The sequence below is a fragment of the Carcharodon carcharias genome, chromosome 21 (genome assembly GCF_017639515.1).
Source record: "Carcharodon carcharias isolate sCarCar2 chromosome 21, sCarCar2.pri, whole genome shotgun sequence".
Lineage (NCBI taxonomy): Eukaryota > Metazoa > Chordata > Chondrichthyes > Lamniformes > Lamnidae > Carcharodon > Carcharodon carcharias.
In genome coordinates, this window is record NC_054487.1 from 82,759,539 (window position 1) to 82,776,142 (window position 16,604).

The window sequence follows — 16,604 nt, forward strand, 5'->3', positions numbered from 1 at the left end:
AGTGTGTGTTGGGGGGAGGGGCTGGTTACAGTGTTTGTTTGGGGGGCTGATTACAGTGTGTGTTTGGGGGGCTGATTACAGTGTGTGTTTGAGGGGGCTGATTACAGTTTGTATTTGGGGGGGCTGATTAGAGTGTGTGTTGGGGGGCTGATTACAGCCTGTGTTTGGGGAGCTGATTACAGCGTGCGTTTGGGGGGCTGAATACAGTGTGTGTTTGTGGGGGGCTGATTACAGTGTGTGTTTGGTGGGTTGATTACAGTGTGTGTTTGTGGGGTGCTGATTTCAGTGTATGTTTGGGTGGGCTGATTACAGTGTGTGTTTGGGTGGGCTCATTGCAGAACGTGTTTGCGGGGTGCTGATTACAGTGTTTGTTTGGCAGGGCAGATTACAGTGTGTGTTTGGGGGGTCTGGTTACAGTGTGTGTGGGCGGGAGGGGCTGGTTACAGTGTCTATGGGGGGGGGGTGGGGCTGGTTCCAGAGTGTGTTTGGGGGGCTGATTAGAGCGTGTATTTGGGGGGCTGTTACAGTGTGTGTTTGGGGGGCTGATTACAGTGTGTGGGCGGGGGAGGGGATAGTTACTGTGTGTGTGGGCGGGACAGGGGCTGGTTACAGTTTGTGTTGTTGGGGCTGATTACGGTGTGTGGGCGGGGGTAGGGACTGGTTACAGTGTGTGTTGGGGAAGGGGCTCCTTACAGTGTTTGTTTGGGGGGCTGATTACAGTGTGTGTTTGGGGGGCTGATTACAGTGTGTGTTTGGGGGGGCTGATTACCGTGTGTGTTTGGGGGGTTGATTACAGTGTGTGTTTGGGGAGGCTGATTACAGTGTGTGTTTGTGGGGCTGATTACAGTGTGTGCTTGGGGGGCTGATTACAGTGTGTGTTTGGGGGGCTGATTACAGTGTGTGCTTGGGGGGCTGATTACAGTGTGTGTTTGTGGGGCTGATTACAGTGTGTGTTTGGGGAGGCTGATTACAGTGTGTGTTTGGGGGGCTGATTACAGTGTGTGCTTGGGGGGCTGATTACAGTGTGTGTTTGTGGGGCTGGTTACAGTGTGTGTTTGGGGGGCTGGTTACAGTGTGTGTTTGGGGTTTGATGATTACAGTTTGTGGTGGGGGGAGGGGATGGTTACGGTGTTTGTGGGCGGGACAGGGGCTGGTTACAGTTTGTGTTGTGGGGGCTGATTACGGTGTGTGGGCGGGGGTCGGGACTGGTTACAGTGTGTTGGGGGGAGGGGCTGATTAGAGTGTGTGTTTGGGGGGGCTGATTACAGTGTATATTTGGGGGGGCTGATTACAGTTTTTGTTTGGGGGTGCCTGATTACAGTGTGTGTTTGGGGGGGCCAGATTACAGTGTGTGTTTTGGGGGGCTGATTACAGTGTGTATTTGGGCGGGCTGATTACAGTTTGTGTTTGGGGGGACTGGTTACAGTGTGTGTTTGGGGGGGCTGATCACAGTGTGTGTTTTGGGGGGGCTGGTTACAGTGTGTGTTTGGGGGTCTGATTACAGTTTGTGTTTGGGGGGACTGGTTACAGTGTGTGTTTGGGGGGGCTGATCACAGTGTGTGTTTTGGGGGGGCTGGTTACAGTGTGTGTTTGGGGGTCTGATTACAGTGTGTGTTTGGGTGGGCTGGTTACAGTGTGTGTTTGGGGGGGCTGATCACAGTGTGTGTTTTGGGGGGGCTGGTTACAGTGTGTGTTTGGGGGGGCTGATTACCGTGTGTGTTTTGGGGGGCTGATTACAGTGTGCATTTGGGGAGGGGCTGGTTACAGTGTGTGGGTGGGAGAGGAGCTGGTTACAGTTTGTGTTGTGGGGGCTGATTACAGTGTGTGGGCGGGGGTAGGGACTGGTTACAGTGTGTGTGGGGGGAGGGGCTGGTTACAGTGTGTGTGGGGGGAGGGGCTGGTTACAGTGTGTGTTTGGGGGCTGATTTCAGTGTGTGTTTGAGAGGCTGATTACAGTGTGTGTGGGGGGAGGGGCTGGTTACAGTGTATGTTTGGGGGCTGATTTCAGTGTGTGTTTGAGAGGCTGATTACAGTGTGTGTTTGGGGAGGCTGGTTGCAGTGTGTGCTTGTGGGGGAGGGGGGCTGGTTACAGTGTGAGCGGGCGGGGGTAGGGACTGGTTACAGTGTGTGTTGGGGGGAGGGGCTGGTTACAGTGTTTGTTTGGGGGGCTGATTAGAGTGTGTGTTTGGGGGACTGGTTACAGTGTGTGTTGGGGGGGAGGGGCTGGTTACAGTGTTTGTTTGGAGGGCTGATTACAGTGTGTGTTTGGGGTGGCCTGATTACAGTGTTTGTTGGGGAGGCTGGTTGCAGTGTGTGTTTGGGGGGTGCTGATTACAATGTGAGTTTATGGGGGGCTGAGTACAGTGTGTGTTTGTGGGGGGCTGATTACAGTGTGTATTTGTGGAGCTGATTACAGTGTGTGTTTGGGGGGTTGATTACAGTGTGTGTTTGTGGGGTGCTGATTACAGTGCGTGTTTGGGGGGCTGATTAGAGTGTGTGTTTGGGGTGGCTGATTACAGTGTGTGTTAGGGGCGGCTGATTACAGTGTGTGTTTGGGGAGCTGATAACAGTGCGTGTTTGGGTGGGCTGATTACAGTGTGAGTTTGGGGGGTGCTGATTACAATGTTAGTTTATGGGAGGTTGATTACAGTGTGTGTTTGGGGGGTGCTAATTACAATGTGAGTTTATGGGGGGCTGAGTACAGTGTGTGTTTGTGGGGGGCTGATTACAGTGTGTATTTGTGGAGCTGATTACAGTGTGTGTTTGGGGTGGCTGATAACAGTGTGTGTTTGTGGGGGGCTGATTAGAGTGTGTGTTTGGTGGGCTGATTACAGTGTGTGTTTGGGGGGCTGATTACAGTGTGTGTTTGGGGGGCTGATTACAGTGTGTGGGCGGGGGAGTGGAAGGTTGCAGTGTGTGTGGGTGGGACAGGGGCTGGTTACATTTTGTGTTGTGGGGGCTGATTACGGTGTGTGGGCGGAGGTAGGGATTGGTTACAGTGTGTGTTGGGGGAAGGGGCTGGTTACAGTGTTTGTTTGGGGGGCTGATTACAGTGTGTGTTTGGGGGGCTGATTACAGTGTGTGTTTGGGGGGGATGATTACAGTTTGTATTTGGGGGGTGCTGATTAGAGTGTTTGTTTGGGGGGCTGATTACAGCCTGTGTTTGGGGAGCTGATTACAGCGTGTGTTTGGGAGGCTGAATACAGTGTGTGTTTTTGGGGGGCTGATTACAGTGTGTGTTTGGTGGGTTGATTACAGTGTGTGTTTGTGGGGTGCTGATTTCAGTGTATGTTTGGGTGGGCAGATTACAGTGTGTGTTTGGGTGGGCTCATTGCAGAACGTGTTTGCGGGGTGCTGATTACAGTGTGTGTTTGGCAGGCAGATTACAGTGTGTGTTTGGGGGGTCTGGTTACAGTGTGTGTGGGCGGGAGGGGCTGGTTACAGTGTGAGTTTGGGGGGTGCTGATTGCAATCTTAGTTTATGGGAGGTTGATTACAGTGTGTGTTTGGGGGGTGCTGATTACAATGTGAGTTTATGGGGGGCTGAGTACAGTGTGTATTTGTGGGGGGCTGATTACAGTGTGTATTTGGGGAACTGATTACAGTGTGTGTTTGGGGTGGCTGAATACAGTGTGTGTTTGGGGGGGCTGATTAGAGTGTGTGTTTGGGGGGCTGATTAGAGTGTGTGTTTGGGGGGCTGATTACAGTGTGTGTTTGGGGTTTGCTGATTACAGTGTGTGCGCGGGGGAGTGGATGGTTACAGTGTGTGTTTGGGGGAGCTGATTACAGTGTGTGTTGGGGGAAGGGGCTGGTTACAGTGTTTGTTTGGGGGGCTGATTACAGTGTGTGTTTGGGGGGCTGATTACAGTGTGTGTTTTGGGGGGGCTGATTACAGTTTGTATTTGGGGGGGGCTGATTAGAGTGTGTGTTTGGGGTGGCTGATTACAGTGTGTGTTTGGGGCGGCTGATTACAGTGTGTGTTTGGGGGGCTGATTACAGTGTGTGTTTTGGGGGGGCTGATTACAGTTTGTATTTGGGGGGGGCTGATTAGAGTGTGTGTTTGGGGGGGGCTGATTACAGTTTGTATTTGGGGGGGGCTGATTAGAGTGTGTGTTTGGGGTGGCTGATTACAGTGTGTGTTTGGGGCGGCTGATTACAGTGTGTGTTTGGGGAGCTGATAACAGTGCGTGTTTGGATGGTCTGATTACAGTGTGAGTTTGGGGGGTGCTGATTGCAATCTTAGTTTATGGGAGGTTGATTACAGTGTGTGTTTGGGGGGTGCTGATTACAATGTGAGTTTATGGGGGGCTGAGTACAGTGTGTATTTGTGGGGGGCTGATTACAGTGTGTATTTGGGGAACTGATTACAGTGTGTGTTTGGGGTGGCTGAATACAGTGTGTGTTTGGGGGGGCTGATTAGAGTGTGTGTTTGGGGGGCTGATTAGAGTGTGTGTTTGGGGGGCTGATTACAGTGTGTGTTTGGGGTTTGCTGATTACAGTGTGTGCGCGGGGGAGTGGATGGTTACAGTGTGTGTTTGGGGGAGCTGATTACAGTGTGTGTTGGGGGAAGGGGCTGGTTACAGTGTTTGTTTGGGGGGCTGATTACAGTGTGTGTTTGGGGGGCTGATTACAGTGTGTGTTTTGGGGGGGCTGATTACAGTTTGTATTTGGGGGGGGCTGATTAGAGTGTGTGTTTGGGGGGGCTGATTACAGTGTGTGTTTGGGGCAGCTGATTACAGTGTGTGTTTGGGGGGTGCTGATTACAGTGTGTGTTTGGGGGAGCTGATTACAGTGTGTGTTTGGGGAGCTGATTACAATGCGTGTTTGGGGGACTGATTACAGTGTGTGTTTGCGGATCGGATTACAGTGTCTGTTTGGGGAGCTGATTACAGTGTGTCTTTTGGGAGCTGATTACAGTGTGTGTTTGGGGAGCTGATTACAATGCGTGTTTGGGGGACTGATTACAGTGTGTGTTTGCGGATCGGATTACAGTGTCTGTTTGGGGAGCTGATTACAGTGTGTCTTTTGGGAGCTGATTACAGTGTGTATTTGTGGGGGCTGATTACAGTGGGTGTTTGGCTGGGTTGATTACAGTGTGTGTTTGGAGGGCCGATTACAGTGTGTGTTTGGGGAGCTGATTACAGCGTGTGTTTCGGGGGCTGATTACAGTGTGTGTTTGGGGTGTGCTGATTACAGTGTGTGGGCAGGGGATGGTTACAGTGTGTGTGGGCGGGACAGGGGCTGGTTACAGTTTTTGTTGTGGGGGCTGATTACGGTGTGTGGGCGGGGGTAGGGACTGGTTACAGTGTGTGTTGGGGGGAGGGGCTGGTTACAGTGTTTGTTTGGGGGGCTGATTACAGTGTGTGTTTGGGGGGCTGATTACAGTGTGTGTTTGAGGGGGCTGATTACAGTTTGTATTTGGGGGGGCTGATTAGAGTGTGTGTTTGGGGGGCTGATTACAGCCTGTGTTTGGGGAGCTGATTACAGCGTGCGTTTGGGGGGCTGAATACAGTGTGTGTTTGTGGGGGGCTGATTACAGTGTGTGTTTGGTGGGTTGATTACAGTGTGTGTTTGTGGGGTGCTGATTTCAGTGTATGTTTGGGTGGGCTGATTACAGTGTGTGTTTGGGTGGGCTCATTGCAGAACGTGTTTGCGGGGTGCTGATTACAGTGTGTGTTTGGCGGGGCAGATTACAGTGTGTGTTTGGGGGGTCTGGTTACAGTGTGTGTGGGCGGGAGGGGCTGGTTACAGTGTCTATGGGGGGGTGGGGCTGGTTGCAGAGCGTGTTTGGGGGGCTGATTACAGCCTATGTTCGGGGAGCTGATAACAGCGTGTGTTTGGGGGGTTGATTACAGTGTGTGTTTGTGGGGTGCTGATTACAGTGCGTGTTTGGGGGGCTGATTAGAGTGTGTGTTTGGGGTGGCTGATTACAGTGTGTGTTAGGGGCGGCTGATTACAGTGTGTGTTTGGGGAGCTGATAACAGTGCGTGTTTGGGTGGGCTGATTACAGTGTGAGTTTGGGGGGTGCTGATTACAATGTTAGTTTATGGGAGGTTGATTACAGTGTGTGTTTGGGGGGTGCTGATTACAATGTGAGTTTATGGGGGGCTGAGTACAGTGTGTGTTTGTGGGGGGCTGATTACAGTGTGTATTTGTGGGGCTGATTACAGTGTGTGTTTGGGGTGGCTGATTACAGTGTGTGTTTGGGGGGGCTGATTAGAGTGTGTGTTTGGTGGGCTGATTACAGTGTGTGTTTGGGGGGCTGATTACAGTGTGTGTTTGGGGGGCTGATTACAGTGTGTGGGCGGGGGAGTGGAAGGTTGCAGTGTGTGTGGGTGGGACAGGGGCTGGTTACATTTTGTGTTGTGGGGGCTGATTACGGTGTGTGGGCGGAGGTAGGGATTGGTTACAGTGTGTGTTGGGGGAAGGGGCTGGTTACAGTGTTTGTTTGGGGGGCTGATTACAGTGTGTGTTTGGGGGGCTGATTACAGTGTGTGTTTGGGGGGGATGATTACAGTTTGTATTTGGGGGGTGCTGATTAGAGTGTTTGTTTGGGGGGCTGATTACAGCCTGTGTTTGGGGAGCTGATTACAGCGTGTGTTTGGGAGGCTGAATACAGTGTGTGTTTTTGGGGGGCTGATTACAGTGTGTGTTTGGTGGGTTGATTACAGTGTGTGTTTGTGGGGTGCTGATTTCAGTGTATGTTTGGGTGGGCAGATTACAGTGTGTGTTTGGGTGGGCTCATTGCAGAACGTGTTTGCGGGGTGCTGATTACAGTGTGTGTTTGGCGGGCAGATTACAGTGTGTGTTTGGGGGGTCTAGTTACAGTGTGTGTGGGCGGGAGGGGCTGGTTACAGTGTCTATGGGGGGGTGGGGCTGGTTGCAGAGCGTGTTTGGGGGGCTGATTACAGCCTATGTTCGGGGAGCTGATTACCGCGTGTGTTTGGGGGGTTGATTACAGTGTGTGTTTGTGGGGTGCTGATTACAGTGCGTGTTTGGGGGGCTGATTAGAGTGTGTGTTTGGGGTGGCTGATTACAGTGTGTGTTTGGGGCGGCTGATTACAGTGTGTGTTTGGGGAGCTGATAACAGTGCGTGTTTGGGTGGTCTGATTACAGTGTGAGTTTGGGGGGTGCTGATTGCAATCTTAGTTTATGGGAGGTTGATTACAGTGTGTGTTTGGGGGGTGCTGATTACAATGTGAGTTTATGGGGGGCTGAGTACAGTGTGTATTTGTGCGGGGCTGATTACAGTGTGTATTTGGGGAACTGATTACAGTGTGTGTTTGGGGTGGCTGATTACAGTGTGTGTTTGGGGGGGCTGATTAGAGTGTGTGTTTGGGGGGCTGATTAGAGTGAGTGTTTGGGGGGGCTGATTACAGTGTGTGTTTGGGGTTTGCTGATTACAGTGTGTGGGCGGGGGAGTGGATGGTTACAGTGTGTGTTTGGGGGAGCTGATTACAGTGTGTGTTGGGGGAAGGGGCTGGTTACAGTGTTTGTTTGGGGGGCTGATTACAGTGTGTGTTTGGGGGGCTGATTACAGTGTGTGTTTGGGGGGGCTGATTACAGTTTGTATTTGGGGGGGGGCTGATTAGAGTGTGTGTTTGGGGTAGCTGATTACAGTGTGTGTTTGGGGCAGCTGATTACAGTGTGTGTTTGGCGGGTGCTGATTACAGTGTGTGTTTGGGGGGTGCTGATTACAGTGCGTGTTTGGGGGGCTGATTACAGTGTGTGTTTGCGGATCGGATTACAGTGTCTGTTTGGGGAGCTGATTACAGTGTGTCTTTTGGGAGCTGATTACAGTGTGTATTTGTGGGGGCTGATTACAGTGGGTGTTTGGGTGGGTTGATTACAGTGTGTGTTTGGAGGGCCGATTACAGTGTGTGTTTGGGGAGCTGATTACAGTGTGTGTTTCGGGGGCTGATTACAGTGTGTGTTTGGGGTGTGCTGATTACAGTGTGTGGGCAGGGGATGGTTGCAGTGTGTGTGGGCGGGACAGGGGCTGGTTACAGTTTTTGTTGTGGGGGCTGATTACGGTGTGTGGGCGGGGGTAGGGACTGGTTACAGTGTGTTTTGGGGGGAGGGGCTGGTTACAGTGTTTGTTTGGGGGGCTGATTACAGTGTGTGTTTGGGGGGCTGATTACAGTGTGTGTTTGAGGGGGCTGATTACAGTTTGTATTTGGGGGGGCTGATTAGAGTGTGTGTTTGGGGGGCTGATTACAGCCTGTGTTTGGGGAGCTGATTACAGCGTGCGTTTGGGGGGCTGAATACAGTGTGTGTTTGTGGGGGGCTGATTACAGTGTGTGTTTGGTGGGTTGATTACAGTGTGTGTTTGTGGGGTGCTGATTTCAGTGTATATTTGGGTGGGCTGATTACAGTGTGTGTTTGGGTGGGCTCATTGCAGAACGTGTTTGCGGGGTGCTGATTACAGTGTTTGTTTGGCAGGGCAGATTACAGTGTGTGTTTGGGGGGTCTGGTTACAGTGTGTGTGGGCGGGTGGGGCTGGTTCCAGAGCGTGTTTGGGGGGCTGATTAGAGTGTGTATTTGGGGGGCTGTTACAGTGTGTGTTTGGTGGGCTGATTACAGTGTGTGGGCGGGGGAGGGGATAGTTACTGTGTGTGTGGGCGGGACAGGGGCTGGTTACAGTTTGTGTTGTTGGGGCTGATTACGGTGTGTGGGCGTGGCTAGGGACTGGCTACAGTGTGTGTTGGGGAAGGGGCTCCTTACAGTGTTTGTTTGGGGTGCTGATTACAGTGTGTGTTTGGGGGCTGATTACAGTGTGTGTTTGGGGGGGCTGATTACAGTTTGTATTTGGGGGGGGGCTGATTACAGTGTGTGTTTGGGGTGCTGATTACAGCCTGTGTTTGGGGAGCTGATTACAGCATGTGTTTGGGGAGCTGAATATAGTGTGTGTTTGTAGGGGGCTGATTACAGTGTGTATTTAGGGAGTTGATGATAGTGTGTGTTTGGGGGGGGCTGATTGCAGCGTGTGTTTGGGGGGGCTGATTTGAGTGTGTGTTTGGGGGTTGATTACAGTGTGCGTTTGCGGGGTGCTGATTACAGTGTGTGCTTGGGGAGGCTGATTACAGTGTGTGTTTGGGGGGTCTGGTTACAGTGTGTGTGGGCGGGAGGGGCTGGTTACAGTGTCCGTGGGGGTGAGGGGCTGGTTGCAGAGTGTGTTTGGGGAGCTGGTTACAGCGTGTGTTTGGGGGGCTGATTACATTTTGTGTTTGGGGGTGCTGATTACAATGTGTGTTTGGGGGGCTCATTGCAGAATGTGTTTGGGGGGTGCTGATTACAGTGTGTGTTTGGGGGGGGGCTGATTACAGTGTGTGTTTGGGGGGCTCATTGCAGAGTGTCTTTGGGGGGTGCTGATTGCAGTGTGTGTTTTGGGGTGCTGATTACAGTGTGTGTTTGAGGAGCTGATTACAGTGCGTGTTTGGGTGGGCTGATAACAGTGTGTGTTTGCGGAGCGGATTACAGTGTCTGTTTGGGGAGCTGATTACAGTATGTCTTTTGGGAGCTGATTACAGTGTGTGTTTGGGTGGGCTCATTGCAGAACGTGTTTGCGGGGTGCTGATTACAGTGTGTGTTTGGCGGGGTCTGGTTACAGTGTCTATGGGGGTTTGGGGCTGGTTGCAGAGCGTGTTTGGGGGGCCGATTACAGTGTGTGTTTGGGCGGCTGATTACAGTGTGTGTTTGGGGGGGCTGATTACAGTTTGTATTTGGGGGGGGCTGATTAGAGTGTGTGTTTGGGGGGCTGATTACAGCCTGTGTTTGGGGAGCTGATTACAGCGTGTGTTTGGGGGGCTGAATACAGTTTGTGTTTGTGGGGGGCTGATTACAGTGTGTGTTTGGTGGGTTGATTACAGTGTGTGTTTGTGGGGTGCTGATTTCAGTGTATGTTTGGGTGGGCTGATTACAGTGTGTGTTTGGGTGGGCTCATTGCAGAACGTGTTTGCGGGGTGCTGATTACAGTGTGTGTTTGGCGGGGCAGATTACAGTGTGTGTTTGGGGGGTCTGGTTACAGTGTGTGTGGGCGGGAGGGGCTGGTTACAGTGTCTATGGGGGGATGGGGCTGGATGCAGAGCGTGTTTGGGGGGCTGATTACAGCCTATGTTCGGGGAGCTGATTACAGCGTGTGTTTGGGGGGTTGATTACAGTGTGTGTTTGTGGGGTGCTGATTACAGTGCGTGTTTGGGGGGCTGATTAGAGTGTGTGTTTGGGGTGGCTGATTACAGTGTGTGTTTGGGGCGGCTGATTACAGTGTTTGTTTGGGGAGCTGATAACAGTGCGTGTTTGGGTGGCCTGATTACAGTGTGAGTTTGGGGGGTGCTGATTACCATGTTAGTTTATGGGAGGTTGATTACAGTGTGTGTTTGGGGGGTGCTGATTACAATGTGAGTTTATGGGGGGCTGAGTACAGTGTGTGTTTGTGGGGGGCTGATTACAGTGTGTATTTGTGGAGCTGATTACAGTGTGTGTTTGGGGTGGCTGATTACAGTGTGTGTTTGGGGGGGCTGATTAGAGTGTGTGTTTGGTGGGCTGATTACAGTGTGTGTTTGGGGGGCTGATTACAGTGTGTGTTTGGGGTTTGCTGATTACAGTGTGTGGGCGGGGGAGTGGATGTTTACAGTGTGTGTGGGCAGGGAAGGGGCTGGTTACATTTTGTGTTGTGGGGGCTGATTACGGTGTGTGGGCGGAGCTAGGGACTGGTTACAGTGTGTGTTGAGGGAAGGGGCTGGTTACAGTGTTTGTTTGGGGGGCTGATTACAGTGTGTGTTTGGGGGGCTGATTACAGCGTGTGTTTGGGGGGGCTGATTACAGTTTGTATTTGGGGGGGGCTGATTAGAGTGTGTGTTTGGGGTGGCTGATTACAGTGTGTGCTTGGGGCGGCTGATTACAGTGTGTGTTTGGGGGGTGCTGATTACAGTGTGTGTTTGGGGGAGCTGATTACAGTGTGTGTTTGGGGAGCTGATTACAGTGCGTGTTTGGGGGGCTGCTTACAGTGTGTGTTTGCGGATCGGATTACAGTGTCTGTTTGGGGAGCTGATTACAGTGTGTCTTTTGGGAGCTGATTACAGCGTGTATTTGTGGGGGCTGATTACAGTGGGTGTTTGGGTGGGTTGATTACAGTGTGTGTTTGGAGGGCCGATTACAGTGTGTGTTTGGGGAGCTGATTACAGCGTGTGTTTCGGGGGCTGATTACAGTGTGTTTGGGGTGTGCTGATTACAATGTGAGTTTATGGGGGGTTGATTACAGTGTGTGTTTGGGGGGTGCTGATTACAATGTGAGTTCATGGGGGGCTGAGTACAGTGTGTGTTTGTGGGGTGCTGATTACAGTGTGTCTTTTGGGAGCTGATTACAGTGTATGTTTGGGTGGGCTGATTACAGTGTGTGTTTGGGTGGGCTCATTGCAGAACGTGTTTGCGGGGTGCTGATTACAGTGTGTGTTTGGCGGGGCAGATTACAGTGTGTGTTTGGGGGGTCTGGTTACAGTGTGTGTGGGCGGGAGGGGCTGGTTACAGTGTCTATGGGGGGGTGGGGCTGTTTGCAGAGCGTGTTTGGGGGGCTGATTACAGCCTATGTTCGGGGAGCTGATTACAGCGTGTGTTTGGGGGGTTGATTACAGTGTGTGTTTGTGGGGTGCTGATTACAGTGCGTGTTTGGGGGGCTGATTAGAGTGTGTGTTTGGGATGGCTGATTACAGTGTGTGTTTGGGGGGTGCTGATTACAGTGTGTGTTTGGGGGGACTGATTACAGTGTGTTTTTGGGGGGTGCTGATTACAGTGTGTGTTTGGGGGAGCTGATTACAGTGTGTGTTTGGGGAGCTGATTACAGTGCATGTTTGGGTGGGCTGATTACAGTGCGTGTTTGCGGATCGGATTACAGTGTCTGTTTGGGGAGCTGATTACAGTGTGTCTTTTGGGAGCTGATTGCAGTGTGTATTTGTGGGGGCTGATTACAGTGGGTGTTTGAGTGGGTTGATTACAGTGTGTGTTTGGGGGGTGCTGATTACAATGTGAGTTCATGGGGGGCTGAGTACAGTGTGTGTTTGTGGGGGGCTGATTACAGTGTGTATTTGGGGAGCTGATTACAGTGTGTGTTTGGGGTGGCTGATTACAGTGTTTGTTTGGGGGGGCTGATTAGAGTGTGTATTTGGGGTGCTGATTACAGTGTGTGTTTGGGGGGCTGATTACAGTGTGTGGGCGGGGGAGTGGATGGTTACAGTGTGTGTGGGCAGGACAGGGGCTGGTTACATTTTGTGTTGTGGGGGCTGATTACGGTGTGTGGGCGGGGGTAGGGACTGGTTACAGTGTGTGTTGGGGAGAGGGGCTGGTTACAGTGTTTGTTTGGGGGGCTGATTACAGTGTGTGTTTGGGGGGCTGATTACAGTGTGTGTTTGGGGGGGCTGATTATAGTTTGTATTTGGGGGGGGGCGCTGATTACAGTGTGTGTTTGGGGGGCTGATTACAGCCTGTGTTTGGGGAGCTGATTACAGCATGTATTTGGGAAGCTGAATATAGTGTGTGTTTGTAGTGGGCTGATTACAGTGTGTATTTGGGGAGTTCATGATAGTGTGTGTTTGGTGGGGCTGATTGCAGCGTGTGTTTGGGGGTGCTGATTTGAGTTTGTGTTTGGGGGGCTGATTACAGTGTGCGTTTGCGGGGTGCTGATTACAGTGTGTGTTTGGGGGGCTCATTGCAGAGTGTCTTTGGGGGGTGCTGATTGCAGTGTATGTTTGGGGGTGCTGATTACAGTGTGTGTTTGGGGAGCTGATTACAGTGCTTGTTTGGGTGGGCTGATAACAGTGTGTGTTTGCGGAGCGGATTACAGTGTCTGTTTGGGGAGCTGATTACAGTGTGTCTTTTGGGAGCTGATTACAGTGTGTGTTTGGGGGGCTGATTACAGTGTGTGTTTGGGGGGCTCATTGCAGAGTCTCTTTGGGGGGTGCTGATTAAAGTGTGTGTTTGGGGGTCTGATTACAGTGTTTGTTTGGGGAGCTGATTACAGTGCGTGTTTGGGTGGGCTGATTACAGTGTGTGTTTGCGGATCGGATTACAATGTCTGTTTGGGGAGCTGATTACAGTGTGTCTTTTGGGAGCTGATTACAGTGTGTATTTGTGGGGGCTAATTACAGTGGGTGTTTGGGTGGGCTGATTACAATGTGTGTTTGGAGTGCCGATTACAGTGCGTGTTTGGGGAGCTGATTACAGCGTGTGTTTCGGGGGCTGATTACAGTGTGTGTTTGGGGTGTGCTGATTACATTGTGAGTTTAAGGGGGGTTCATTACAGTGTGTGTTTGGGGGGGGCTGATTACAGCATGCATTTGGGGGGCTGATTACAGTGTGTGTTTGTGGGGTGCTGATTACAGTGTGTATTTGGGGAGCTGATTACAGTGTGTGTTTGGTGGGTCTGATTACAGTGTGTTTTTTGGGGGGCTGATTAGAGTGTGCATTTGGGGGACTGATTACAGTGTGTTTTTGGGGGGTGTTGATTACAGTGTGTTTTTGGGGGGGCTGATTACAGTGTGTGTTTGGGGAGCTGATTACAGTGTGTGTTTGGGGAGCTGAAAACATTGTGTGTTTTGGCAGCTGATTACAGTGTGTGTTTGGGGGGGCTGTTTACAGTGTGTGTTTGTGGGGTGCTGATTACAGTGTGTTTTTGGGGGGGCTGATTACAGTGTGTGTTTGGGGAGCTGATTACAGTGTGCGTTTGGGGAGCTGAAAACATTGTGTGTTTTGGCAGCTGATTACAGATTGTGTTTGGGGGGGCTGATTACTGTGTGTATTTGCGGGGGCTCATTGCGGAGTCTCTTTGGGGTTGCTGATTAAAGTGTGTGTTTGGGGGTGGTGATTACAGTGTGTGTTTGGGGAGCTGATTACAGTGTGTGTTTGGGTGGGCTGATTACAGTGTGTGTTTGGGTGGGCTGATTACAGTGTGTGTTTGGGGGCACTGATTACAGTGTGTGTTTCGGGGGTGGCTGATTACAGTGTGTGTTTGGGGGGCTCATTGCAGAGTGTCTTTGGGGGGTGCTGATTACAGTGTGTGTTTGGGGGGCCTGATTACAGTGTGCGTTTGGGGAGCTGATTACAGTGCGTGTTTGTGTGGGCTGATTACAGTGTCTGTTTGCGGATCGGATTACAGTGTCTGTTTGGGGAGCTGATTACAGTGTGTCTTTTGGGAGCTGATTACAGTGTGTGTTTTGGGGGGGCTGATTACAGTGTGTGTTTGGGGGGCTCATTGCAGAGTCTCTTTGGGGGGTGCTGATTAAAGTGTGTGTTTGGGGGGGCTGATTACAGTGTGTGTTTGGGGAGCTGATTACAGTGCGTGTTTGGGTGGGCTGATTACAGAATGTGTTTGCGGATCGGATTACAGTGTCTGTTTGGGGAGGTGATTACAGTGTGTCTTTTGGGAGCTGATTGCAGTGTGTATTTGTGGGGACTGATTACAGTGGGTGTTTGGGTGGGCTGATTACAATGTGTGTTTGGAGTGCCGATTACAGTGTGTGTTTGGGGAGCTGATTACATCGTGTTTCGGGGGCTGATTACAGTGTGTGTTTGGGGTGTGCTGATTAAAATGTGAGTTTAAGGGGGTTTCATTACAGTGTGTGTTTGGGGGGGGCTGATTACAGCATGCATTTGGGGGGCTGATTACAGTGTGTGTTTGTGGGGTGCTGATTACAGTGTGTATTTGGGGAGCTGATTACAGTGTGTGTCTGGTGGGTCTGATTACAGTGTGTTTTTTGGGGGGCTGATTACAGTGTGCGTTTGGGGGGCTGATTACAGTGTGTGTTTGGGGGGTGCTGATTACAGTGTGTTTTTTGGGGGGCTGATTACAGTGTGTGTTGTGGGGTGTGATTACAGTGTGTGTTTGGGGAGCTGATTACAGTGTATGTTTGGGTGCGCTGATTACAGTGTGTGTTTGGGGGGGGAGCTGGTCACAGTGTGTGTTTGGGTGGGCTGATTACAGTGTGTGTTTGGGGGCGCTGATTACAGTGTGTTTTTGGGGGGTGGCTGATTACAGTGTGTGTTTGGGGGGCTCATTGCAGTGTGTCTTTGGGGGGGTGCTGATTACAGTGTGTGTTTGGGGGGCTGATTACAGTGTGTGTTTGGGGGGACTGTTTACAGTGTGTTTTTGGGGGGGCTGATTACAGTGTGTGTTTGGGGAGCTGATTACAGTGTGTGTTTGTGGAGCTGAAAACATTGTGTGTTTTGGCAGCTGATTACAGTGTGTGTTTGGGGGGGCTGATTACAGTGTGTATTTGGGGGCGGGCTGCTTACAGTGTGTGTTTGGGGGTCTGATTACAGTGTGTGTTTGGGGGGCTGATTACAGTGTGTTTGGGGCGGGCTGATTACAGTGCGTGGGCAGGAGAGGGGCTGGTTACAGTGTGTGTTTGGGAGGCTGATTGCAGTGTGTGTTGGGGGGGCTGGTTACATTGTGTGTTTGTGGGGGGCTGATTACTGTGTGTGTTGGGGAGGCTGGTTACAGTGTGTGTTTGGGGGGGGAGCTGGTCACAGTGTGTGTTTGGGGGTGCTGATTACAGTGTGTGTTTGGGGGGCTGGTTACAGTGGATGTTTGGGTGGGCTGATTACATTGTGTGTATGGGGGGCTGATTACAATGTGTGTTTGGGGGGGCTGATTACAGTATGTGTTTGGGTGGGGGCTGATTACAGTCTGTATTTGGGGGTGGGCTGCTTACAGTGTGTGTTTGGGGGGGCTGATTACAGTGTGTGTTTGGGGGGGCTGATTATAGTGTGTGATTGGGGTGGCTGATTTTAGTGTTTTTTATTTTTTGGGGGGCTGATTACAGTGTGTTTGTGGGACTGATTACAATGTGTGTTTGGGGGTCTGATTACAGTGTGTATTTGTGGGGGCTGATCATAGTGTGTGTTTGGGGGGCTGATTACAGTGTGTGTTGTGGAACTGATTACAGTGTGTGTTTGGGGGGCTGATTACAGTGTGTGTTGTGGAACTGATTACAATGTGTGTTTGGGGGGTGCTGATTACATTATGTGTTTGGGTGGGGGCTGATTACAGTGTGTATTTGGGGGCGGGCTGCTTACAGTGTGTGTTTGGGGTTTGCTGATTACAGTGTGTGGGCGGGGGAGTGGATGGTTACAGTGTGTGTTTGGGGGAGCTGATTACAGTGTGTGTTGGGGGAAGGGGATGGTTACAGTGTTTGTTTGGGGGGCTGATTACAGTGTGTGTTTGGGGGGCTGATTAGAGTGTGTGTTTGGGGGGGCTGATTACAGTTTGTATTTGGGGGGGGCTGATTAGAGTGTGTGTTTGGGGTGGCTGATTACAGTGTGTGTTTGGGGCGGCTGATTACAGTGTGTGTTTGGGGGGGCTGATTACAGTGTGTGTTTGGGGGAGCTGATTACAGTGTGTGTTTGGGGAGCTGATTACAGTGCGTGTTTGGGGGGCTGATTACAGTGTGTGTTTGCGGATCGGATTACAGTGTCTGTTTGGGGAGCTGATTACAGTGTGTCTTTTGGGAGCTGATTACAGTGTGTATTTGTGGGGGCTGATTACAGTGGGTGTTTGGGTGGGTTGATTACAGTGTGTGTTTGGAGGGCCGATTACAGTGTGTGTTTGGGGAGCTG